The sequence below is a fragment of the Melospiza melodia genome, unplaced genomic scaffold (genome assembly GCF_035770615.1).
Source record: "Melospiza melodia melodia isolate bMelMel2 unplaced genomic scaffold, bMelMel2.pri scaffold_54, whole genome shotgun sequence".
Taxonomy (NCBI): domain Eukaryota; kingdom Metazoa; phylum Chordata; class Aves; order Passeriformes; family Passerellidae; genus Melospiza; species Melospiza melodia.
In genome coordinates, this window is record NW_026948798.1 from 2,296,885 (window position 1) to 2,322,962 (window position 26,078).

The window sequence follows — 26,078 nt, forward strand, 5'->3', positions numbered from 1 at the left end:
AGAAAACGTAGCATACATGACTTAGACTGCAGCAAGATAGGAGATCCACGGTTTTGGGGCACATTCAAACAGGTGGTGGTTTCAACTATCTTACCAGGAGGATCTGCCAATAAAGCCATGAATTTAGCAAAACAATTAGGATGCTGGGCAAGGGATGAGCTGAACAAGACATCACAAATTCTAGACATGTTAACTGCAGATGTGCAAAGTGTTAACCATGCTGTTTTGCAAAATAGAGCTGCTGTAGATTTTTTGCTCTTGGCACAAGGGCATGGATGTGAAGAGTTCGAGGGAATGTGTTGCATGAATCTGTCTGATCATTCAGTGTCCATTCACACTAAGATAAAAGAGTTACAACAGGGACTTCACAAACTTAAGGAAGAAGACGGTTTAGGAATTGACGAATGGCTTAAAGGCTTGGGTCTCGGACCGTGGCTGAGGAACCTTGTGATCTATGCTATAGGATTGCTGGGTGTAATTTTACTGTTTTTGCTTATTTTGCCTTGTATCTTTAACTGTATTCAAAACATGGTCAGCTGTACAATAGCAAAAACATGGCAAACTAATCTCCTTGCACAAGAAGAAAACGGGGGAAATGTGGAGAGCATTATTAATAATTGGTTAGCTGAGAAAGGCCACACTGATATAATGCCACTGGTTAAACTGAAGGAGAAAAGTCAGCAGTCAGCAAGCTGACAGGAAAGGTCAGCAGTGACCTTGCTGCAACATGAGGATAAGGAGTTGAGATTAGTCCTGAATATATCCTGAGAATATGCAGAAAGTATCAAAAGTAGAACCATAGGAGTGTAGAAGTAGGCGTAGGTGCTGATATGTAGGCTGACCAATCCTGAGCTCAACTTTTGCAATATGTATGAAGTTCATTATTAACTGTATTTAACCCGCCGTACTGATCAATAAAATCGAGCCTGTGATGATCAAACTGATGTCCTGGTTCCCTTCCGTCGACACCACCTACAGAGAGGTAATCGAGTCTGGACCCTTACCAACAGGGACTTCTGCGCAGAAGGCTGAGATAATTGCCCTGACCCATGCCCTGGAAAGGGCAAAAGGGAGGAGAATAACCATCTACACAAACTCAAGGAATGCATTTGGAGTCATACACGCACATGGAGCCATCTGGAAGGAGAGGGGACTGCTGACCTCACAGGGAAAGAAGAGACAATCCAGCTGCTGGAAGCAGTTCAGCTACCTGAAAAGGCATATTAAGGCACACTAGAGAGTGAGCTTAAAAATGGAGGAAAGAAATGAGCTGGCGGATGGAGAGGCAAAGAAAGCAGCAAAGGGTGAGGTACAGATTTTCCTCGAAGGTAAGCCAGAATACAATAATACTAATCAAAAGAGACGTACAACTGCAAGGAGTGGGCTACCATTGAAAGAGAGCTAGTAATCCCTTCCCATTTTCTTGGTTACTAGTGAAGGAAGGGAACTAGAAAACACACTAGGGCCTAACTACTTAAAAGCCTTTTATAGACTGTGGCTCCTTTCTCGAAATGACCAAGGCTGTGAGTGATACAGAGCGCATTGAAATGAAGTGTTGACTTTGAAGCAGTAATTTCCACAGGCTTTCTAGAACACACATCTGATTGAAACAATCGTTGTATCATTGTCAGGAATTTATATGCCACTATCACTCAGGTAAGACGACAATGTGATCCTTGCTTCCAGACTAACCCCAAAATACCCCCCGGCCAAAACTCGGTCAGACTGGGAGAGGCCATGGGCCTGTATAGCAGTGGCAAATTAACTTTTCAGAACTCCCAAGGAAAGGGGGGTATCAGTATTTACTGGTATTGATAGATACATTTTCAGGGTGGCCAGAAACATTCCCCACCAGAACTGTCAAAGCTGAAGATGTGACCAGATTATTTTTACAAGAAATAATACCACGCTTCGGAGTTCCAGCCACAATATCCTCAGATAAAGAATCACATTTCATTTCCAAAATAGTGCAACAGATTATTAGCCATCTTGGCATAGATTAGGAACCTCACACCCCATACCGCCCCCAATTTGCTGATTAAACAGCAAATCATAAGACTGGGGCAAGAAGTTAATCTACCCTAGCCCAAGCTCTTCCACTAGCACTATTGCAAATTCAAACTAAACCTTGAGCTAAAGGAATGCTGAATCCTTTTGGAATGCCTTATAGAAGACCATATAGAATACAAGGGTAATGTCCAGAATGTCCATCTACATGGTGGCATTAAGCAAACAGCTCAGAGTAATTGAGAAACATGTGGCTGGAACTCGGAGCAGGGAGTTAGATAGCCTGGGGATGATGTATATGTTAAGTCTCTTACAGAGAAGACTTCGGAACCACAGTGAGAGAGACCACTGCAAGTACTTCTCACCGCCTTCACTGCAATCAAAATCAAGGAGCAGAATGCCTGGATCCATCACTCTCGGGTGAAGAAGGCCCAGAAGCCCCTTGAGGAGTGACGCCAAGAGACAATGAATTGAGACTAAAACTTACTCGGGCAAAATGAGTAATATTAGTTGGGATAAGTTTAGGATTATCTATTACATTGTTAATTTGGAACTGTAGAATTCTACAACGAATAGCTGTACTAACCTCTTTGTCAAACGTACATGGTGAAGCGTTAAAAGACACTTATTTTCATGGAGGTTTTCCTTAAGTAAAAGAATTTACTTATTTCCTAGGAAAGGGGGGAATGAGACGGAGTGGGGATCCATTCTGAAATAGGTGAAATGTCTGGAAGAGGTGAGGGGTCTGTGGGGCCAAAGCTGAAGGAAAAGCCTCATTCCAGAGACAACAAGGAGATGAAGAAAGAAAAACAGAAATGACCACAAGGTCAATCTGTCCCAGACCTAGAAATTCCTTTGATAAAGAAGAACTGGTGCTAAATGTCACGCAGAACCAATATGTATGAACTTATTGTGAAACTGTATGCATATGCATTTGGAAGGGGGATAAAAGAAGACCCGAGGTCTTCAGAGGTACGCATGCCTTTTGGGGGTTCTTGCATCCGGCGCACGTCGTAATAAAGGCATACCGGTCTTTACAACTTTTACAAAGTTGTGAGGTTTCTTCTTTTCTCCGCAAAGCAAGCTCCATGCCCTGCTCCAGCTCCATCCTCCATGGGAAGATCCACGTTGGGCAGAGCCCTGGTGACTTACATTCAGTGATCTTTGTTAGGAGGACACACGGCTGGTTATCCTTTTGGTTTTGCCCAATTTCCTCTTGATTTGTTGTTATCACTTAAAAACACCTAAAAAAGGACTAAAAAGAAAGGACTAAAAGAAATTTATCAAATATGTCGAAAGTTCCATCAGTTAACAGTTACTTGAGCAGGACTTTACAGTTTTGGGACATATTCTGGAAGATTTGTGGGGTCTTGGGGGGTTCAGGAAGTGTTCTCCATATCTTTGCACTCCACAAGTAAAGATCGATTGATCTGTCACCTCAAAATGACTCAGTCCCACTGAAAACATCTCAATCCCCTCAAGCCCCCTTCAAGGGGCTCAATCCCATTACAAATTGCCTTGTTTCCACCTCAAAAAAAATCAGTCCCATGCTAAAATTCCTCAATTCCACAGCCTCCAGGGTGAGATGGGATTGGATACAGACTGGGAGAAGTGGGATCCAAATTTGAGGGTGTGGGATAGGGATTGTGGGGGGCTGCATGTGTGGGATGTATTTTGATAGTAAATAAAACTTTCAGAACTATTGACTTCTGTGCAATTAATTTTCCATCAGTTCCAGTTCTGTTTTTCAGAGTGCTGCCTTCTCAGCTGATTGTGTTTGTGTTCTCCTTTCTCTCCTGCCTCTCTTTGCCTGCTCAGTTTCTCTCGCACTGTCAGGAACAGTTTGGGCAATGGCTGTGGGACTGAGGGCTGGGTGAAAAATGAGAACGGTTGTTATTCTTGTATTTACAGTCTTTTGCTACATGTCCAGTTTTCCCACAGTTATAACAGTTTCCACTGCCTTTATTACATTCTGTATTGTGGGGAAGCACATTTGCTGCAACCAGCGCTTCCATTGCACCCTGGCCGCTGGCCTTGGCTAGGCTGGAGTCACGGTCTGAGACCGCTTGGCAAATGCAAGCATCAACCATCTGAGCGACGGTCAGCTCAGGGTCAAGGGGGAGGGCGTGCAGAACCTTTCTGCAGTCCATACTGGCATTACAGAAAGCTAATTTGCTAATAAGTTAATCCTGGACCTTTTGATTCTCTACCTGTTTTTTCAATGCTTTCATAAGGCGATCTACAAACTTGACCAAGCTCTTGGTGAATGTTGGCAAAGGCAATGTGGGGTGCAGAAGCATCAGGTGTTTGGAGGAGGATGGACCGTGCAGCACCTTTGAGATCTTCCAGTATTGACTCGGGGGGGACTTCAGCCTGATATTGAAGTCTAGTATAGTCTCCTTCCCTGGTAATGCAGTCCATTGTGAAGTGTTGTTGCCCTTCCTTAACATAACCTTTTGGAAATTCATTAAGCTTATTCATCCAAAGTCCTTTCCACAAAATAAACTCAGCAGGTGACAATATGATTTTCATACACTGTTTTAAATTCTATGGTACCATCATGTGGGCAGAAAATGTCGTTTCCAGAAAATGGCTAAAACTGGGAGAACCCCTACCATAATCCTTTGCATCCTTAAGTAAATCCTTCATTTCCCTCTGGGGAATAGATTCCTATTGAGGTTTTGGCCCGTGTTTATACTGCACAGGTGCCACCTGAATCTTGGATACCACCTCCCAGTCCCCCTCCTTTGCAGCTTTTCTCTGCATCCTCTGCCAAGAATCCTTGGGCTCATCCTCACTCTTGGATAAGCTATCGCTCTCTTCCTCTGCAGAGGAAGCAGGTCTGCTGGCAGAGGCACAGGGCTTTGGCCGACTGGCAACACTCTGTGTTGAAGGCCTTTGGTAGCAAAAATGGCTTCCTTCCAGTTGGCCCCATGTCCAGTTCCAGGGGTGGAACTCAACATCAAGGTGGGGCCTGTCACAGGGGAGGTACATGGAGCAAAGGAAGGAAATGGGGATGAAGGCAGGAGGGAATCTGAAATGGCCATCTCTCTAACAGGAGCATTGCCATCTTCTGATTTATAGGAAGGGGGATTAGGATCAGGGGATGAAGGAATGTGGGCGAGGGAATATCTCAGGGCAGCATGGCCACTACCACCCTGAGAAGAGGACAGAAAAGGAGGGGAGATGGCAGATGGCAGATGGCTTGTCTGTGCCGAAAGCAGACATCTCCCATCCTGTTCTCGGGGAACGTGGGTTCGGGAACGTGGCGGGAGGTTTGAATAAACCAGGATAATGGGTTGGAAACATGAACTCGTTACATGATCCCATAAATTGAATGAAACAACAGATAAAATTTCCCAAATTTTAAAACCCCTTGTATTTGTAAAATATAAAGCTTTTTCCCAACAGCAACCCAAAATGGTAACTGATAGAATCAACAGAGATATCAGGAAGCTCCTCAAATAACCATGAACAAACTCCCCTCTGAAAATGAACTCCCCTCTAAATTTAAAACTCTCCAAAACTTAACAAAAACATCCTTTTCAGCTTGGGACTGATTATTTCCCATAGCTCCCCCAATAGAAGAGGGAATGCCCACCCACAGGAACAGAAAATCAAAAGCCCAAATCCCCGGGAGCTCTCTGTCCCTCAGTCACACACTCTCAGTCTCACAGACACAATCTTCAGCCAAAGTGGGGCTTATAGGGCTGTCAGAGAAGCTGGTCCCACAGATGTTGAAAGGATTGTCGACTTCTTCTTCAGTGAGATTCAGTAAAACTTGAGTCTAACTTCAGTGTTGCAGCTGATCCGAAGGGGTAGAGCTTCCAGTGATGTCTGACTGGCAGGATCACCACTGGAGACACTCACAGGGACCTCAATGAATCAGGTCCCTGTTAGGGTGCCAGGTGTAGCATTGTGGCACTACTGAAGCCCTTGTAGCATCCAGCACTCATGAGCCCAAAGCTCACTGCTACCTTAGAAAGCTGACAGAACAGGCAGGATGGGTTTTCATATGATCTGCTGCAAACTGGGTTTATTGGTACAGGAACACGGTACACAGCTGAACAGGATCCAGGGGCAAAGACAGGGTGTAGGCTGAGGGAACAGGGTCTTATATGGGGTAGTGAGGGTGGAGCTGAGGATCAGGGTCCAATGGATATGGGGGAAAATGGTGCAGAGGAGGGGTCAGATCTCAGGTCAACCAATAGGGAAACAAGGGTGGAGGAATACAGCAAACTAGGGCCAATGGAGGGACAGAGGGAGAGGAACATTCTAGGGCTAAACAAACGTAACCAATAGGAGTTTAACTAGGGTAATTAGGCCAATGGGCCAATGGGGTAACATAACGTGACATAAATCAGCATGTGTCTGCAAAGATCTATGCGAGAGGAAAGCATCTCACCCTAACCTGAAAGCCTACTCCTCTTATCTGGAACCAGTCCTCCATGTCTAGGGGCTTGAGACCCTCTGGGCCTCCACACATCCTCACAGCTGGCCCAGGGCAGGTCTGGACTGGTCTTGGTGGCAGCTTGGGCTTGGCACACACTTGAGGAGGGTGTCTGTTTTCAACAGGGAGCTTAGGAGTTTCAGATTGCTAAAATAAAAGAAGAAAAACCCCTCTTTGCCTGAGTGCAGCCAGTTCTCCAAGCTAAGCTGACCCCAGGTGAGTGAGGAGAGACAGGATGGGGTTTGGAAATGTGGAGCAAGGCTCTCCACACTGGGTAAGATCTCAAGACACAGCTTCTCTGACCAGGCCAGACCTCCTTAGGAAAGCCCCTGGGTCTATCAGTCACAGAATGCTGCTATCATTTCTTCTCTAAAGAGAACCATACACCCTTAAAACAAGAATATGAATTTATTGGAAGCTATTTGAAATATTTCTCTGTAACAACAGAAAAAGAACTTCCTAGTGAACTGCACTACAGTTGAGGGAAGTCAAAGCAAAACCACAGCTTGTCAGGAGTGCTTGATCATAATGAGGCCCATGGTGCATTTGGAGCTGAGCCCTGGAACTTCAGAGCCTGAGAGGAGATTGCACAAACCTTTCCAGGAGTCAAAGACAGACAAAAACCCCAAAGTTTCTTGAGGCATGAAAAGGTCTCTCTGAGGTCCATCCCCAACACAGGCTCCTCATGGACTCCTTGGAGGAGAGTATTGGTGGCCAGGATGGCATGAAATCCTCTCAGAGACTCAGAGTAGAAAGGAAAATCCAAAGTACCTTAAAAACCTTGAGTATCTCAAAGTATTAATGAGCACTACTGGGTGTCAGTACAAAGCTCTCAAGGGACTCGTTAGTGCAGATAATTGGGGCCATGACTGTACAAAGCTCTCACAGAGTTTGTATCAAAAGGGAAACACCAAGTACCTTAACAAATCTGAAGTACCTGAAGTATTAATGAGCCCCACTGAGTGTTGTTACTGACAAAGCCTCTCCAGGGACTAATTACCGCAGATAATTGGAGGCCATGATTGCACAAACCTCTCAGAGACTCCAAGGCAAAAGCCAAACCCAAAGTCCTTTGAAAAACCTGCAGAGAGGCTCCTGGCCCAGAGGCAGCTCCTGGCAAGGGCAGCGCTGCAGAGAGACAGCTCTGGCCAGGAGCAGCTCCTGTGCACAGCCCAGCAGGGCTGGGGCACTGCCTGCAGCCACCCCGGGCACAGCACAGAGGCACACAGGGGTTAAACTCAGCCTGGGCTGGGAGCACAGAGCAGAGCTCACTCAGGGCTCACCATAGCAGAAATCAGCCCAGGTTTGAAACAGTCATTCCCTGGCTGTGGGAAGAGAAGCTGCAGTTCCTGCAGGGATCTCCTGGAGCTGGCACATCCCACAGTTTTTAGGACCTTTCAGGAGGACTCTCAGAGCTGCTCCAGGGCAGGGCTGTGGCCCTAGGGCAGGGCTGGCTTTCCCTGCTGCCCCAGCCCAGGCACAGCCCAAGGCAGCTCCTGTTGCCAGGCTCTGCTGCAGGGCTGAGCAGCCGGGGCTGCAGCCAGGGGTGCCCAGGGCTGTCGTGCAGAGCAGGGTCCTGCAGCCCAGGGCGCTGTGCTGGGGCAGGGACTCTGCTGCCTGCCAGGGACAGCTCTCAGCCAGCCCTGGCAGCTGCTCCCGGCACAGGGGGAGAAGCTGTGGGGGGAAGGAGCCACCCTGAGCAGGGCAGGGTCTGCTGCTGAGAGGGGCTGGGTGGGGCAGGGCTGCTCGCAGCTCCAGACCAGCCTGGGCACAGCTCCGGAGGACACTTCCCAAAGAAGGTAAGCCAGGGATTGCTGTAAAGATCAGGAGCTTTCCTGAGAGTGTTTCAATTTCCTTCTTGGAGAAGGATGGGAAATTTGGGGTGATGACAAAAATATTTTTGCTTTTTATACATTTTGAATGTATTCATAGTTCTGTAAATTACTATTATATAGTTATAAAACTATAATCCTTACTCTAGTAAACTCTTAACTAACTCTATTAAACTACTATTATATACTTATCTAACCATAATCCTTAATTAGCTCTAGTAGGTTTCCTAACCTTACTCTTAGATTTTAGAACAATAGACATTTTAGACTGTCTAAATATATTCCTGAAATACAGTATAGTCTTATTATCAGGAAGACGACCGATAGGAACATTTTTTTATTTGATCAGAATGTGAGCAGTCACAGCAAATATTTTTGGCAAAGAAGCCTTTGGACCTAATCCAACAGGTTGTACGAGGGGTGTGTAACTAGGGAAACTGAATCTCCTATGGGATGTTCCTGTTAAATTTTCTTTATTAATCAACCTTAATAAATTGTGTAAATCAGGAGCTGGGTGTACCCCATCCCCACTGGGACACCTGGAAGCTTCCAATGAATGTCTGGTTCTTACTTTGCTGTTCTAACACTGTTGCAAGTGGGTTTTTTTTTCTCTTTGGATTATAGACAATGAGAGAAGCAGAACACGAATTTTAATCCCAGATTGACAGAACATTCTGAGTTGAAAGGGACACACAGGATCATCCAAGGAATGTTTGAACATTTACAGAGACTCCAGAATTGTAACTTTGGGTGGTCAGTCTCTCTGCTGGGAGCCTCCCAAAGGGCCCTCAGCCACTCCTCAGCCCTGAACAGCAGCAGCATCACCTCTGCAGGGCCCAGCAGGGCTCTCCTGAGCTGCCCTTGCCCAGCTGCACACAGAGCCTGCCCCAGCCAGGGCCCTGCACACAGGCAGGTTTCTGTAGGGCCCTGGCCAGGGCACACAGGCTGGGATGGGCTCTGTGAGTGCTGGCAGGGACAAGGCTCCTCTCAGGAGGGAATGTCCAGGCCCAGGGAGATGCTCAGGGAAGGAGAGGGGGCTGAAGAGAGCAGTGCTGGGGGCAGGATGAGGGCACTGTTGGTGTGTGGGAGGTGCTGGGCACAGCTGGGCACGGGAACACTGTCCTGAGTGCCCGGCTGTCTCTGTCCTGCCCTCTCAGGCACAGCACCACAACATCTTCTCTTGGTTCTGCCCTGTCCTGATATTGTCACTGTTATCTGCCATTCTCAGGGAGGCTCTGGCATTTGCAGCAGCTGAGTCAGGCACTGCCCTTGGCATTCTTGCCAGGCAGGGCTGTCCATGGGAATGGGGTGTCCAAGCTTCCCTGGCACCTGTGGGACTGTGGGCAAAGCAGTCCATGGGAAAGGGGAATGAGCTGAGCCCCCTCCCTGAGATCCCATCATGGGCACAGCCGGGGATGTCCTTGCTGTGCCCTTCCAAGCTCTGAGCTGCCCTCCTGGGTGCAAATCTGTGCCAGAGCCTCTGGGAGCTCCCTGAATGTCCCACAGGGAAGGGCAGAGCTGCCAGAGCTGAGGAAATGCTGCTGGGTTTGCCAAGGGAGCTGTGAGTGTCCTTGGCACAAGGGGGTGCTGAGACCTTTCCCAGAGACCTTTAGAGAGGGTGAGACATTCAGGGATCCCTCTGCTCTGGGCAGGGTCTGGTTTATCCCAGGGAGACCCAGGAGTGTGATTGTGCTCTGATTGCAGCCAAAGGTGCAAAGCCAGAGCAGCTGGGAACAAGCCCATCCAGCCCCTCACCTTCCTTTAGCCACAGGGAATACTTTCCCTCTCACATCTCTAAGTGGGAAACTCTGAGTGCAGCCAAAATGCTGGGGATTTCTGACCTCAGAGAGCCAGGAATGATGTGTGTGTAGGAAAACAATTCCGATAATAAATTCCTGCCATCCTTTAAAAGTGGGAATGCAGATGCTACCATGCCTTTCTGCATTAGGAGTGATTCCATTGACAAATCCTGAATATCCAGCCTTGTCCCTCTGCCACATGGCCACAAACCCAGGGCAGTAGGTCAGGGATAGCTCCTTGAGGGCCCTCACGCTCAGGCCTGGCTGCTCACGGCACACTCAGCCAGAACAACTGGAGCTCAGGGACCTGTGTGAAGGTTTTCCCAGAGCAGCAACAAGGGTGGGTGAGTCCCAGTGGGACAGTCTGCAGGGAATGGCACAGGTTTGGCTCAAAGCAGCCTCTCCTGACTTGTCACAGTCCTTTCTCCATGAACAGGTCCCCATGTGCAGCCCCAGCAAATGTCCAACAGCAGCTCCATCAGCCAATTCCTCCTGCTGGCATTGGCAGACACGCGGCAGCTGCAGCTCCTTCACTTCTGCCTCTTGCTGGGCATCTCCCTGGCTGCCCTCCTGGGCAACGGCCTCATCATCAGCGCCGTAGCCTGCAGCCACCAGCTGCACACACCCATGTTCTTCTTCCTGCTCAACCTGGCCCTCAGCGACCTGGGCTGCATCTGCACCATTGTCCCCAAAGCCATGCACAATTCCCTCTGGGACACCAGGGACATCTCCTACTCAGGATGTGTTGCACAGGTTTTTCTGATTTTCTTCTTTCTTGGATCAGAGTATTTTCTCCTGACCATCATGTGCTCTACGACCGCTACATGTCCATCTGCAAACCCCTGCACTACGGGACCCTCCTGGGCAGCAGAGCTTGTGCCCACATGGCAGCAGCTGCCTGGGCCAGTGGTTTTCTCTATTCACTGCTGCACACGGCCAATACATTTTCCCTGCCCCTGTGCCATGGCAATGCCCTGGGCCAGTTCTTCTGTGAAATCCCACAGATCCTCAAGCTCTCCTGCTCAAATTCCAGCCTCAGGGAACTGGGGCTCATCACAGTTAGTGGCTGCTTGCTGTTTGTTTGTTTTGTGTTCATTGTTTTCTCCTATGTGCAGATCTTCAGGGCTGTGCTGAGGATCCCCTCTGAGCAGGGACGGCACAAAGCCTTTTCCACCTGCCTCCCTCACCTGGCTGTTGTCTCCCTGTTCCTCAGCACTGGCACAATTGCTCATCTGAAGCCCCCCTCCATGTCCTCCCCATCCCTGGATGTGGCCCTGTCAGTTCTGTACTCGGTGGTGCCTCCGGCCCTGAACCCCCTCATCTACAGCCTGAGGAACCAGGAGCTCAAGGCTGCAGTGTGGAGACTGATGACTGGATGGTATCAGGAACATTAAACTGCTGACCAATTTCTGCATATCACTTGTAATAAAAGTCATCTTTGGTATTTCTTGTTGGTTTCATCTTGGAGGTTCTTTTGCTTGGCTTTACTTAATATTGTGTCACAAGAAATGTCATTGTTTGTGCCATTTCTCATTTAATTTCTCGCCATCTTCTCTATGACTGCAGACTGTGTCAAGGAGGGGCTGTGCTCTAGATGGCTTTAGAGATGTAAATGCTCTCCCAGCAAAGTTTTCTGCAGAGATGCCCTTTTGTTGCCTTCTCTGTAGCTGCAGCAGCAATGTCTGTGTGCAGAGCTGGGGGCAGATCAGTGCTGGCACAGCAGCTGTGCCCAGCAGCAGCAGCACTTGTTGTTGCCAGTGCTGCTGCCGTGGCCCTGCCCCGCTGCCCTGGTGGCCCTGGTGTTGCTGTAGGGCCTGAGTGCTCTCGGGGCCAGGCACAGTCCTGGGGGTGGCAGTGCCGGGGCTGCAGCATGGACAGGCCATGGGCACTGCTGGGGCAGCGCTGACGCCTCAGCCCAGGGCCTGGGGGCTCCAGGCTCCTTGCCCAGCCTCTCTCAAGAACACACCCAGGCCAATGCTCAGCACAGAAAATCCCCGTGAGCAGCCCCAGGCTGGCTGTGGGCAGGCTGGGGGCAAACAGCATGGCTGGGGCTCTGCAAGGGCCCTGGGGCAGACGGGAAGGAGCAGCAGAGTAGGGGCTGATCCATCCCCAGTGCGCTGGACAGCCCAGGGCAGCGTCCCAGAGCGTCCTGATGGAGCTGCCAACAACATCCCCCCTCTGCAGCCCTGGCCTCTCCCCCAGCTCACACAGGTGCCCCATCCTTGCAGGCACGGACACGGCAGCACTGGCTCAGCAGCCCCTGTTTGCATTGCACACAGCAGGGGGAGCATCCCCATGCTGTTGGTGTGGGGACATGAACCTGAGGGAACACAAATGCCATCAGTCCCTGGGGCCAGCAAGGGCTGGGGGACACCAGGGAAACCACTCAGCTTTGTCCTGGCCTCTGCAGTTAGCCAGAATGTTTGTTCCCATCAGCTGGGAGTTTCCTGTCCCACTGCAGATGCTGTTGCTCAGAGCCAGGGCTGCCTGACCAACTGCCCTCAGCATTTCCTTGGCTTCACCTTTGCTTTCTTTATTCTTCCTGCGACAAATTTCTTCCTATTGCCCACACCAGTGGGCCCAGAACTGGACATAGCCCTTGAGGTGCTGCCCAACCAGTGCCCAGTACAGGGGAAGAATCCCTGCCCCCTCCTGCTGGCCACACCATTCCTGATCCAGGCCAGGAGCCATTGGCCTTCTTGTCCAACTGGGCACACTGCTGGTTCATGTCCAGCCTGCTGTCCATCAGTGCCCCCAGGTCCCTTTCTGCCTGGCTGCTCTCCAGCCACACTGTCTCCAGCCTGTATTGCTGCAGGGGTTGTTGTGGCCAAAGGGCAGGATCCGGCACTTGGACTTGTTCAACCTCACCTTGTTGGATTTGGGCCCTGAATGCAGCCTGTCCAGGGCCCTTTGCAAAGCCCTCCTACCTTCCAGCAGATCCACACTCACACCCACCTAGGTGTCATCTGCAAATTTGCTCATGATGGATTCAATCCCCTCATGCAGATCATCAGTGTAGATATTGAGGTCCACGCTGGCTGGCTCTGATCCCTGGGCCATCCTGTGGGTGCCCTGGGATGGCACTCAAGGTGATCTGTTCCATAACCTTGCCGGGCACCCAGGTCAGGCTGACAGGCCTGGAGTTCCCCAGCTCCTCCTTCCAGCCCTTCTTGGGGATGGGCTCACACTGGCACCTCCAGTGCTCTGGGACCTCCCTGCTGAGCCAGCACTGATGGTAAATGATGGAGAGCAGCTTGGGGAGATCATCCACAGCTCCCTCATCCCCCTAGGATTGATCCCATCTGATCCCTTACACCTGTGAGCATCTGAGTGGCTCAGCAGGTCACCAACTGCTTCCTCCTGGATTCCAGGGAGCTGTTCTGGTCCCTGTGCCCATCTACCAGCTCAGGAGAACTCTTGTTCTGAGGGCAACCTGTTCTATTATTGAAAGTTGAGACAGACACTGTGTTAAGTAACTTAGCCATTTCCTTATCTTTGGTTACTATATTTCCTTTTCCTTACTTTGGTTTCTATATTCTCCACTGCATCCAAAAAAGAGTAGAGGTTCTCCTTCTCCCTACTTTTTTTTTTTTAAATTAAAACAATTTAATATTATTATTTTTACAGAGTTGGCCAGGTTAAGCTCTAATTGAGCTTTCCCCTCTCAGCTTTTCTTTCTGCATAATGTAAGGACATCCTTAAACACTTCCTGAGTTGCTGGTCCTTTTTACCCTGAGTTCCCACAAAAGTTCCATGGGCAGCCAGGCCATACTGCCGGCCAGGGACTATTTACAATTCACAAATAGGATGGGACTGCTAGCAACTTTCCTTAAGCTGTTTTATTTTTCAGCATCAGTCTCATTCATGGTTATGGCAATGGGAAGATGCCATCAGTTCACAGCCCAGGAAGCAGAGAGAGAACTTAATGTTACAACTTATTTTAAAAGTGTTTTGACCAATCACACAAAGCAAAAGCATATTGACAGTAGTTCTATACAATCACTTTAAGCACATGTACCTTTGGTTAAAAAAATGCTTGCTTATTTCAAATACAATACCTGCATGTAAGCCTTAAAACACAATGCATAGAGCTCCATTATTAAGCTTCAAACTTCCTAATATCTTGCTAGATAAACTTCTCTGTAGCTTAGGGAGTTATTCTAGACAAGCGTTAATACATAGACCATTGTTCTATTTGTCTTTAGTTTTCTACTTTTTAGATAATTTTCCTGCTGACCTATCTCACGGCAACTGCTTAGCTCAAATCACAATTCCACTGTCTCAGTGGCCTGCCTTTTGCAATTTTCAAAAAACCCTCTGATTTTATGGATTACCACATGGTTAGTAATTTTCCTTACCAGCTCATCTTTTGCCACACTGGAACAGGCTGCTCTTTCCCCCTTAAGATTACTTTCTTGAAATGTGTCCATCCTTTTTGTACCCCTTTGTTTTTAAGGGCTGTTTCCCTTCAATAAATCAGGACCTGATTTGGCACTCCCCAAATCTGCATCCTAAACAGACCAAAGTCTGCCCTTCCTAATTCCAGTGTAGAAGTTTTGTTGCTGCCCCTCCTTCTTTCACAGAACATTGAAAACTTGATTATTTCCTGGTCACTCTGCCCCAGGCCGCCTCCGAGCCTCACATCTGCCACCAGCCCTTCTCTGTTTGTAAACAGCAGCAGACAGAGTTTTCCTTGGCAGTGGGAGTGTTACCATAAATTTGGTAAAACAGAAAACTCCTCAACACCAATGTAGCATTAAGAAGCATCATTCTTTATTCAGCTGGATGCAGGGGGGATAGCTCCTCCCAAAGCTGTGCATGCTGAGAACAGGAAAGTTTTTGTTAATTTTCTGTATTTTTCACACATATTCATTGATTTTCCCAGATTAAACATAAATATGATAATGGTTTCCCCAAAATCATTAACATATTTCTCCTCCCCTTTACCCATGCATTCTTCTGTCCTGGAGGTCTTTCTGGTGGTCCCTGGTGCTCATGGACCCCAATGTTCCAGTGGGCCTGGCTGTGATGTTGGTCACAAGGGTTGCAGGAGAAGAGAGAGGCGAGAATGTTGATCCATGATCAGAAGGCTTGATTTATTATTTTATGATATATATACTACATTATAACTGTACTAAAAGAAATAGAAGAGAAAGGTTCTCAGAAGGCTAGCTATGTTAAGAATAGAAAAAAAAAAGAATGAATAACAAAGATCTGTGTCTCAGAGAGAGAGCGAGACTGAGCTCTACCATGACTGGTCAGTAAATCCAAACACCCACAGGAGATCAATCACGGATCCACCTGTTGCATTCCACAGCAGCAGATAACCATTGTTTACATTTGTTGCTGAAACAACTCAGCTTCAGCTGGAAAAATCCTAATGAAAAGATTTTAATGAAAAGATGTCTGCGACACCTGGCTGAGCTGGCAGGACACTGAGGCTGGTGAACTTCCAGTTCCCCTTCTCACACAATGGGCATTGTGTGGTTTCCATAGGCCTGGGGTTTTGGAGAAAAAGCTCCAAGTGTCAGCTCACCTGGTGTACACAATTGATCATCTCATAACATGAGGTCACAGAGTGGGTTATGTGAGGTCATTGAGAACTATGACATCATAGAACTTAATATGTGACATCACATGGAAGAGGTCTGACATCACAGAGCCGGCTGTGACATCACAGAGTTGGCTGCGACATCAGAGACCAACTGCGTGACATCAGAAAATGGGCTGTGACATCACAGAGCAGGCTGTGACATCCCGGAGGGGCTGTGTGACATCCCAACAGGGCTGTGTCAGGTCACTGGGTTGGTCACTCTGCCCCAGCTCCCCCTCACAGTTTCTCCCAACAAGTCCAATGCTGTTCATGCCCATCAGGGTCCCTGTGCCCCGGGATCCCCCCGGCCCACCTGGAGCCACAGCCTCCACCAAAGGATGTTCCACAGGATCCACCCCAGAGCCTGACATGGGGACAAGGGGCCAGGGCTGTGTGACCAGGACATCAAGGACGGGGATTATCCAGGTCACTGTGGCCTGGGTTGGGTTCCCCAGGGCAGGAAAGATGTCTGGCAGCTGGAGCAGGGTCTGGGAAGGGCCTCCAAGGTGGGGCTGGAGCCCTTGGGCTGTGAGAAAAGGCTGAGGGAGCTGGGCTTGTCCAGCCCAGAGCAGGGAAGGCTGAGGGGCTCCTCATCCCAGCCTGGCAGTGCCAGCGAGGAGGGGATGGAGAACAGAGCCAGGCTCTTCACCAGGGGGCCTGGTGGGAGACAATGGGCAGAAGGGTTGGATGAGGGAAATGTTGGGGAGGGGATAGGGACAAAGTGTGATTGATTGTCAGCGATGAGGAGTTTTGATTTTCATATCTGTTCAAAATGCATTAGAAGCTGTTGAGGGCCAATATAAATTGGGCATTGCTGATATCAACCTAAACTGGAAAAGACAACTGAACAGGACAAAACAGTTCTCTCTTCATTGTTTTCAATATAGTATACTCATTTTGAATACACTTCTGCAATGTGACTAATTAACCACAGAAGAATTAAAAACTTCAATGACTCCCAGAGACGTGTCTTGTTTTGGTATTCTGAACAAATATTTATGAGCTTTTCTAACTGAATTCCTGAACCAAAAAGCTGAAGAAAGAAGAGGCCCCTGGAGCAGTAAAATTCATCATCGGTCTCCAAGTGGCTGAGGATCCATCTCCAACAGAGAAACAATGAACAGAAATGGGCACAGCTTTGTGGCTGCCCCAGCTCTGAGATGGGCCCTGGGCCTGGAGCAGGAGCAGCTCTTGTGGGCCCCAGGGCTGGGGCTCTTGTGCTGCCCTGGGCAGATGGGATGGCAGCAGGGGTTGCAGAGCTCTCAGCACCTCAGCCAGAGGGGAGCAGGGCAGCCAGGGAGCCTCCTTTGGCCTTGGCCAAGCACCTTCCCCCATGGCTGGGGCTGAGTCCTGTGGCAGCTGCAGCTGCTGCTGTGCCCTTGCCAGGGGCTGAGGCCGTGGGGCAGTGCCCAGAGCAGCCTGGCCTGAGCAGAGCTGTGGGGCCAGAGCTGGCTGGGCTGGGCTGTAGAGAGGCCCTTGGTGCTGCCCAGAGCTCAGGGCAGCTGGCAGAGCTTGCAGGGAGCTGGGCTGGGCTCAGAGAGCCTGGCCCAGAAACCATCAGTGTCCATCTCAGCTTGGCTGAGCGTGCAGGGGCAGGACTCAGGCCAGGCCTTGTGGGGCAGGGCCAGCACCTGTGCAAGGCATTGCAAACAGGCAAGTGGCCCAGAGAGGAGGCTGCTCTGTGCCCTTGGCAACATGGACAGAGCAGGGAGGGGGCCCAGGACATTTGTCAGTGCCAGCCTCTGTGCCCAGGCCTTGGCAGCCCTGGCTGCTGAGCTCGGCTTTGGCCTGGGCTGAGTTTGGCTGTGGCCAGCTCCATCCTCCTGCAGGGCTCAGGGCCTGTTCCCGGCCATGGCCAGCCCTGGCTGCCTCTCTGCTGGCCCAGAGGTCGGCAGATCCCGGGGCAGGGCTGTCTGTGCAGCCCCACAGATGCCACGGGCTCTGCAGGAGCTGGCAGAGGCTGCCCAGCAGGGAGGCCATGGGGCACACCTCAGGGCACAAGTGGCACTGCCTGTTCATGGGCACACAACTGATGTCTGCCTGGAAAGGGGCACAGGTTTTAACACCATTGGTTTCATAATATACAAGCGTATTTTTATTATCTAGGTCATTTAAATATATTTAAGAAATGGCAAATTTTTCCCGCCAGGAACAGGAATTTCCTGGATCTACTGGGTCCTTTTAGTGATGGCAGGAGAAGAAATACTGATCTTCACCTCTGCCTTTGCCTTCAATATTCAGTCTAATATTTCATGACACTCCTTCCTTCAGATGTTTCCAGGTCTCCTGGATAAATGGCCATGTCGAAGGACATCTCTTCACTTGACCAGCTGGATCTATTTCCCTTTCATTTCTCCCAGATTTCCTCCTCCAGATGCTTTCTGGTCATTTGAGTGCCTACCAACTGACTGGCTTCAGGCTTTGAACTTCAGGAAGTTGCCCAATCTTTCTAATATTCCAATTAATATCACATTAGTCAACATCCTAATTACATTTATATCTATCCTAGAACTACTTTTTTATGTCTTTGTCTAAAACTCTTCCTGTACGGAAATCCCTGAGGGATGGGGGACATGTCAGATGCTGCTGGGACATCCCAGGGAGCTGAGGGAAGAGCTGTGATGGTTATTAAACTGTTCAAATATTCAATTTGTGTTTGTGTGCAAGAAACCTTTCTGTGCCTCTGAGTGTCACCAGTCCCTGAGCCCAAAGGACACAAACCTGATGAGTTGTGGTTCCCACTGCAGGTGCTGTGGCTCTGCACTTGGACCTTGGCTGTGAACAGGAGAGTTCTTCATCCCCTTTCTCTCTGTTCCTCCCTCTGGGCATGGAGGGAGCTCCTGACTTCAGCCTGTGACTCGTGTGTGCAAAGAGCAAATCTGGGCAGAATTGGGGCAGGAAGGGTTTGGGGGGACCTTGGGATCTGTGCTGGGCACAGAAGGTGTTTTCCATTGCTCTGAGACTGTCTGCTGTGCAAAGTGGATTCAATATCCAGCAGAGGAATGACTTTTGCATTTGATGGAGCTGTGTCTTCCCTTGGCTTTGTTGGCTGACAAGAAATGAACATCCCTCTGTGTCTCGGGCAGCTCCTTCTCCAAGAGAGGCAGGTGGGAGTTGGACCCAAGGAGCTGAAAGCTGCAGGTGCAGCCTGGGCTGGAGGGAGCTCAGATTTGCACAAGGCTGCTCTGAGTCCCAGGGCTTGGATGGAGGAAGAGGGGGGGTGGGGGTAGGGACAGAGTCTGATTGTTTGTCAGCCATAAAGGGTCTTGATTTTCATATCTACTCCCACTGCTTGAGGAGCTACTTGGATTCTGTGTCAGCTGGAGATTGCACATATCAATTTATTAACAGGGAAACAAAAATAAACAGGACCTAAAATAATCTTTTCTCACTGTCTTTTTAAATATCATGTTCACTTTGAATCACTACTGAGATCTACCTAACCACAAACGATTTGAAAATTAAAGTCAAATTATTCCCAGAGGCTTGGCTTGTAAAAGTGTTCTGAATGTTAATGAGCCCTGGGACACTGAATTCCTGCACTGAAGATCTGCAGGCTGAAGAAGCCTCTGGAGCAGGAAAATTCAGCAGCAGCCTCCAAGTTGCTGAGGATGTCAGCAGCCCCCACTGAGGCCATCCCTGCCCAGAGACCGTGGGGGAATGGGCAGACAAGGAGAGCGTCCCTGGGGCTGGGGCAGCACAACTCAGAGGCACCAGTGGCTCCAGCTGGGAAATGGAGTGTGGAATGTGGCTGGGAAAGCCTTGCCTGGGCTGTGCCAAGCAGGACAGACAAGCCCTGACTCCCATCCCCCAAACAACTCTGTCAAGGAGACATTTAAAAGAAGTTACAATTCGTTGTGTGCTCTGAGTTGAATGTACTGGAGAAATACCAACAGGAGATTCTCAGAAGCTCAAAACAACAAACCAGGAACTTGACTGGCATTTTTAGAAAATCAAAGAAACTTTGGCAACATGTTTAATACGACATTCAATCGACAAAACCACTTCGCAAAGTAATAACTTGGCCCATTCAACTTCACAAATTCTAAGCCTACTCAATTTTAAGTTAATATTTGCAAGAGGACAAAAATAGAAAAAGTATTTTTCTGTCTCTCTCAGACATGGAGAAAGAAAAATAAGATTTGGAGAAGCGCACACATGCAGCTACCAACTCCTGGATTCCAGCAGTGTTCAGATGGAAATTCCAAGAGGAGATAGGGTCAGGATGTGTGCTTGCCTTGTGGTCAGCCTTCAATACCCCTTTGGTCTTCCTGGATCCTTCCCCCAGCTGGCACTTGGACTCATTTGGTCACTCAGGAGCTGGACTGGGGGCTCCAGAGGTGGCTGTGGAGCATTGCCTGTGCCAGAGACTGGCAGACACTGCTGGGCTGGGATAGAGGCTCTGGGGTGATTGGGGTTCCAGGGCAGGGCAGGGCTGGACCTGCCCCTTCTCCCCCACACACGAAATGTTTTGAGCCAAAGATCTCCTCCAGTCTGTCACAATAGGGAAGGATGGAGGTGAATTCCCAATTCTGGCCATGGGCACCTGGATAAGAAGGACAGTTCTTTTCCATAGGAGGGAAAGCAAGGAGCCTCAGTGTTTCAGGAGCAGATGAGAAGAGACCCTCAACATGCCCAGGTAAGCTGGCCCAGTCAGGCAGTCCATGGGAGGCCAAACCAGCCAGATCGATTCTGTGTTCCCTTGGTTTTATGGGGACCCACAGTATCACAATGGACCCTTGGTTCAATGGGGTCCCAGAGTGTCTCAATAGCTCCTATGTTCCAGAAGGCCCCAAAGTGTCACAGGGGTCTTAAATCATTCCATAAGCCCTTGCAGTGTCACTATGGTCTCCATGGTTCCCCACGCCTCACAATGTCATGGGACTCCTCTGTTCCATGAGCCCTGCAATGTCAAAATGTACTTTTGGACCCTGGGGATTTGCAGTGTCACAATGGTCTCCTTTGGCTCCACAGTGTCACAATGGACCATTGATGACAGGAGGCCCCTCTGTGTCACCCTGGAGCTTTGGTTCCATGCAGCCCTGCAGTGCCACAAAGGCCTCTTGGTTTCATGATGCCCCAGAGTATCTCAATGGTCCTCCTGGTTCTATAAGGAACCCCATGGTCACAATGGTCTCACTGGTTCCATGAGGCCTCATAGTGTTATGATACTTTGCTTATTCCCTGGGGCCTCATAGTGTCACAATGGTCTCCATGATCCCATGAGTCCCCTCCGTGTCACAATGGCCACTTCGTTCCATGAGGCTGTGAAAGTGTCTTATTGGTGTCTTCATCGTTCCATGAGACCTTGCAATGTCACAATGGACCTTCGGCCCATGAGGTCTTATAGTGCCACAATGGCCCCTTGGTTCCACATCACACCAAAGTGTCACAATGTTCTCCATAGTTCCACGAGGCCTCTCAGTGTCACAATGATCCCTACACTCCATGGAGCCACAGAGTGTCAGTACATTCCCCTTGGTTCCATGAGGCCCAGAAATGTCACAGGGCTCTCCATGATTCCATGAGGCCCCACAGTATCACACTGTTCCCTCAGTCTCACAGGGCCCTACAGTGTGACAATGGTCCCTTGGTGTCACAGGGCCCCACAGTGTCACAATGGGCCCTGTGCTGCTGCATTCCCCCCTCCCCTTCTCAGGCCGCCCTGCCAGCTGAGAAATGCTCCTTGGGGCTCGGCCTTGGCCGACAGGCCCTGGGCTCAGCTCCTCTGCAGCTCATCACAAACACTGTCTGCTCCAGGCACTGCTGCTGCCCAACCAGCTCCTGGTTCCTTTAGGAGCAGCCCTGGGAACTGTTTTTGTTCCCTCAGTGGCACAACATCCCTGTTCTCACACTGCCAAAGAAAGCTGTTGGTGCCAAGTGTGGCCAGGATGAGCCATTGCTGGGACTGAAGCCCCTCTCTTGGGGCCCTGCACACAGCGCTCCAAAAGGAGCCCTTGGACCTCTCCTGGGCCAGCGACTCCCTCTGAGTGGGGCCTCTCCCAGCCGGGAACTCTCCCATTTGCTGCACTCGGGGATCCCGTACAACGACACAGCCTGGGCCTATCCCCCCACTCCTCCAGGCTCAACCCCTCACCCGCTGGGGAGATGCCAAAGGATCCACAGGGAGCATTGCCTGCCCTCAGGGGAATTTCTCACAGGTGCCTTGCACTGACTCTTTGTGTCTATGTGTACACAGGAGTGCCTGTGCTGGGGAAATGTGTCAGAAATGCTGCTCTCTGAGGGGTTGGATTGCCTTGGATAGCTGAGTCAGTCAGCTATCCAGATATCAGTAAGTAAGATTAAGTCATGGGGTATAAGCTGTGAAATGCTTCTGAGAGTTGTTCTTTTCGAAGTTGTTAAGTTTATTTAAGTTATGTGATAAGGACTGTAAAGTGTTATTCCTCTAGTAAATTGCTAAGTCATAGGTTTTAAGTTAGGTTAAATAGTGCAAAGTGCTGTTCTTTTGCTAAATTGTGAAGTTAAGGGTATCAGTAAAAGTTAAGGTATAAGTTAAGTCCTGTGAAGTTTGAGCTCTGTTAAGCTTTAGGCCATATTCCTTTTATCCTTACCCTCACTGTCCTTGTGTCACACACACACACACACACACACACACACACACACACACACACACACACACACACACACACACACACGGACAGTTCTCACTTAATTTCTGGTTTGATTGACTGGATTTTGTTTGGTTTTGTGGTTGCTTTGTTTCCTTGGTGTGCCTGAAGTGTCCAGTCAGGAACAGAGTGAGTCTTGCCAAAGAACTTTGTGCTGCTGTCCATTTATATTAGATCTGTTTTTTTCTGATCCCTTGCCAGAGATTTTTTCAACACTCTCAAGCCCTCTTTGGTAGCAGGGTGAAGGAGCCCTGGCCCAGGCTCTGGCCCTGGGGGACATGGGGACGCTGCCGGGGGGTCCCTGTCCCCCTGTGCCACCCCCAGGGCCCCGGCCCCCCGTCCCTGTGTCAGGCTCTGGGGTCGATCTCGTGGAACATCCTCTGGGGGAGGCTGCGGGGCTGGGGGCGGGGGGACCTGGGGGGACAGGGGACCCCGCTGTGCACGAGCAGGGTTGGACTGCTCTGGGGGGAGCTGTGAGGGGGGCTGGGGCAGAGTGACCTCCCCAGTGATCTCACACAGTCCCCTGTGATATCACACTGCCCCTGTGATGTCACACAGATCCTGTGATGTCACAGAGCCCCCAGTGATGACACACAGCTTTTTTGCGGTGTCACACAGCCAACTGTGATATCACAGCCCACTCTAGCACGTCACACAGCACCCTTGTGATATTACACAGCCGTCTCTGGGATGTCAGCCTGGAATGTCAGGCAGTTGCACTGTGATGTCACAAAAGGCTCTGTGATGTCTGAAAGCCACAATGTGATGTCAGAATCTGTTCTGTGATGTCACCACCTGCTCTATGATGTTACACAGACACCCAGTGATGCCACAACCCATTCTCTCATGTCACACAGCCACCCTCTATGATGGCAGGATCTCCTCTATGGCCTCACACCCTACTCTATGATGTCGCAGAAGCTGTATGATGTCACAACTCTCTCAGTGATGTCACAAAACCCTCTCTGTGACATCATACTGTGATAAGTAGAAAAGTTGCCCATTTTATTAAAAGGTTTCAGAGTTCACAGGTTGGGCCATTTCCTGCCAGGGAGGGGTTCTAACTGTTTGTTGTTGTAATCATCTGTTGTTAAGAGTTTTTCGTTAACTACCTGTTGTTGATGGTTGAGAATTCCCCTTTTTGTCGAGTGGCACCTTGCTGCTTCCAGGAGGATGGCACTCAGGATGCTGAAGAGGAGGGGACAACCAAGTTGGCATGCAAATGACATCAGGGTTGGCATGCAAATGAGGAAGCCCCTCATGAAACCTAGCCAAAAACCCCTAAAAACAACAAACCAACATGGAATTGAGGGATCAAAGTGATGTCTAGACGTGAAGAACAGAATCCAGTGTCCACTAAGACCCTTTTTACCCCTCATCCTAACCTAAAAACATGTTGGTTGGAAAGAGGACCTCGGATGTAAAACCAAAATACTGGGAATCTCCTGGTGCTGTGGTGAGGAAGGAACCCCCAGCTTTGCCTGCAGACCAGTGGACAAATTGGACCCTTTCTCCTCCTCTGTGCCACTCCTGGGAGCAGTGGCAGTGTGAGACCCATGGGATCACCCTACCTGAGCTGATTTTTAATGAAGACATTAAAAAGGAGAAAGAACTCCTGCCCGATTTATTTAGTTTATATTAAAAAACCACATTTTTAGAAACCAAAAACATTATTGGTCGTTGGTTCTAAGTAATATAATTGTCTTCATTGATTCCTTAATCTCCATTGGCTATTTATTTATTCCTCTTTATGGTAACTAGTAATATCTGAGTCTTTTTGTCATCTTTTTTATAATCGTTTTCTCAGAAAGGGTCAAGGGAGGCACTTTGGGGTCCCTGGTGACATTTCTGGGGCACATTTGGGGCAGTTTTGGGTCTGGGGAGGGAATTCAGAGAGAACTTGAGGGTCTGGAGGACACTTGGGGGAGCCAGGTGGGCACTTGGAGGGGAATTCAGGGATTCCGGGGGACAGTTCAGGGTCCGGGACAGCACTTGGGGGTCCAGGGGGGCCCTTGGAGGTCAGGGAGGGGAATTTGGGGCCCTTCGGGGTCCAGGCTGGCCCTTGGGGGGCCCTGACGGGCTTCTCTGGGGCGCAGGGGGTGATGGGAGTTGTAGGCGCGGATCTAATACTGTTTAACGAGGCCGTGGAGCATCACGAGAGTTCGAGGCGCAGCTGCAATAGCTCTCGGTGGGAAGCGCAGGGCATGACCCGAGATGAAGTCCTGGCTAGAACGGCACAGGACGTGCGCCGAGGAGAACGATGGGAGCCGTAGTCCCGGAAGTGGCTCCAACGCTTTGTTTTGGAGTCCGGGAATGCTCCTGGGGGACTCTTCTGCGTCCGAGCCGTGACTTGAGGTCCTCGGGGGAATGTAAACGTTCAGGAGAACTTCGGGGAGCTCGGGAAGCTCTAACTAAGCTCTTTAGGGTGCGGGGCACAGCAGGAGTTTTAGGCGCCCGACTGTGTTCTGAGGCGCTCTGGGGCCGCAGGGGAGGAGATGAATTCCCAGAAGTGGCTGTACCGGGCATCTGTGGGGTCGGGAGCACTCAGGGGTCCAGGGACGCTTTTGAGGGTTCCCGAACGGGCGCTGAGGAGGCACTGAGGGATCCTGTAGGGTCTGGGGGACACTTAAGGGACAAAGAGGGGGCGGATCCCAGGGTTCTGTGGAGCACGGGGCATGACGGGCGTTGTAGTCCCGGCTCCAATGGGGCTGAATCGGGCCGCGGGGCATGACAGGAGCTGTAGGTGAAAATATGTCACCCATCCTAGGCACTGCTCAGGAGGCCCTGATCCCGGCGCTGATTGGTTTTGGGCAGTGATGGGCAGGAGCCTTGGCAAATGGGATGCAGCAGAGGCGGGAACAGCCCATTGAACTTCTCCAGTCCCTCCCAATACCGCCCAGTTCATCCCCAGTACAGACCAGTACATCCCCAGTAAAAGGCAGTTCATCCCAAGTAGAACCCAGTTCAACCCAGTGCCCCTCCAGTCCCTCCCAGTGCAGCAAGGTCCTGCCCAATACACCTGAGTTTATTCCCAGTCCCTCCCAGTTCATCCCAATGTCATCCACAGGATGCCCCAGTGTCCCCAGTCTTCTCCGCAATGGCCCCAGTGTCCCCAGTATGTCCCAGTATCCTCCAATGTTACTCCCAGTATGTCCCAGTGTCTCCCACAGCATTCCCAGTGTTCCCCAGTATGTCCCAGTCCTCCTCACTGTCACTCCCACTATGTCCCAGTGTCTCCCACAGCATTCCAAGTATGTCCCAGTCCTCCCCAGTGTTTCCAAGGACAGTTTCATTTCTCTCGGTGGCCGTGGCAGCCAAACCCAGCAGTGGGGTCAGTGCAGTGCCCATGGCCACAGCCCCTTGCAGGGCCCAGTGCAGCTTGGGCTGATGATCCACCCTCACAGCTGGCCCAGGGCAGCTCTGCAGTGCCTTTGGTGGCACCTGGGGCTGGCACACGCCTGAGCAGTGTGTCTGTTTGCAGTGGGGAAACTCAGCAGTTTCAGATTGCTGCAAAAAGTACAAAAAGGGAAAACCCCTCTCAGGCTGGGTGCAGCCAGCTCTGCAAGCACAGCAGGGCCAGGGCAGTGAGGACAGACAGGATGGGGCTGGGCAATGTGGAGCAAGGTTGTCCACACTGGGTCAGAGCTCAAGGCACGGCTTCTGTGAGCAGGCCAGAGCTGCTGAGGAGAGACCCTGGATCAATATCAATCACAGAATGCTGCAACCACCTCTACTTTAAAGAGAAATTTAATAAAAGGCACCCTTTAA

General features: G+C 50.1%; 1 pseudogene; it reads left to right on the top strand.

Moving 5' to 3' along the window:
- The first annotated feature begins 10,715 nt into the window (after positions 1–10,715).
- Positions 10,716–24,583, top strand: LOC134413838 (olfactory receptor 14A16-like; annotated as a pseudogene).
- Positions 24,584–26,078: the final 1,495 nt, after the last annotated feature.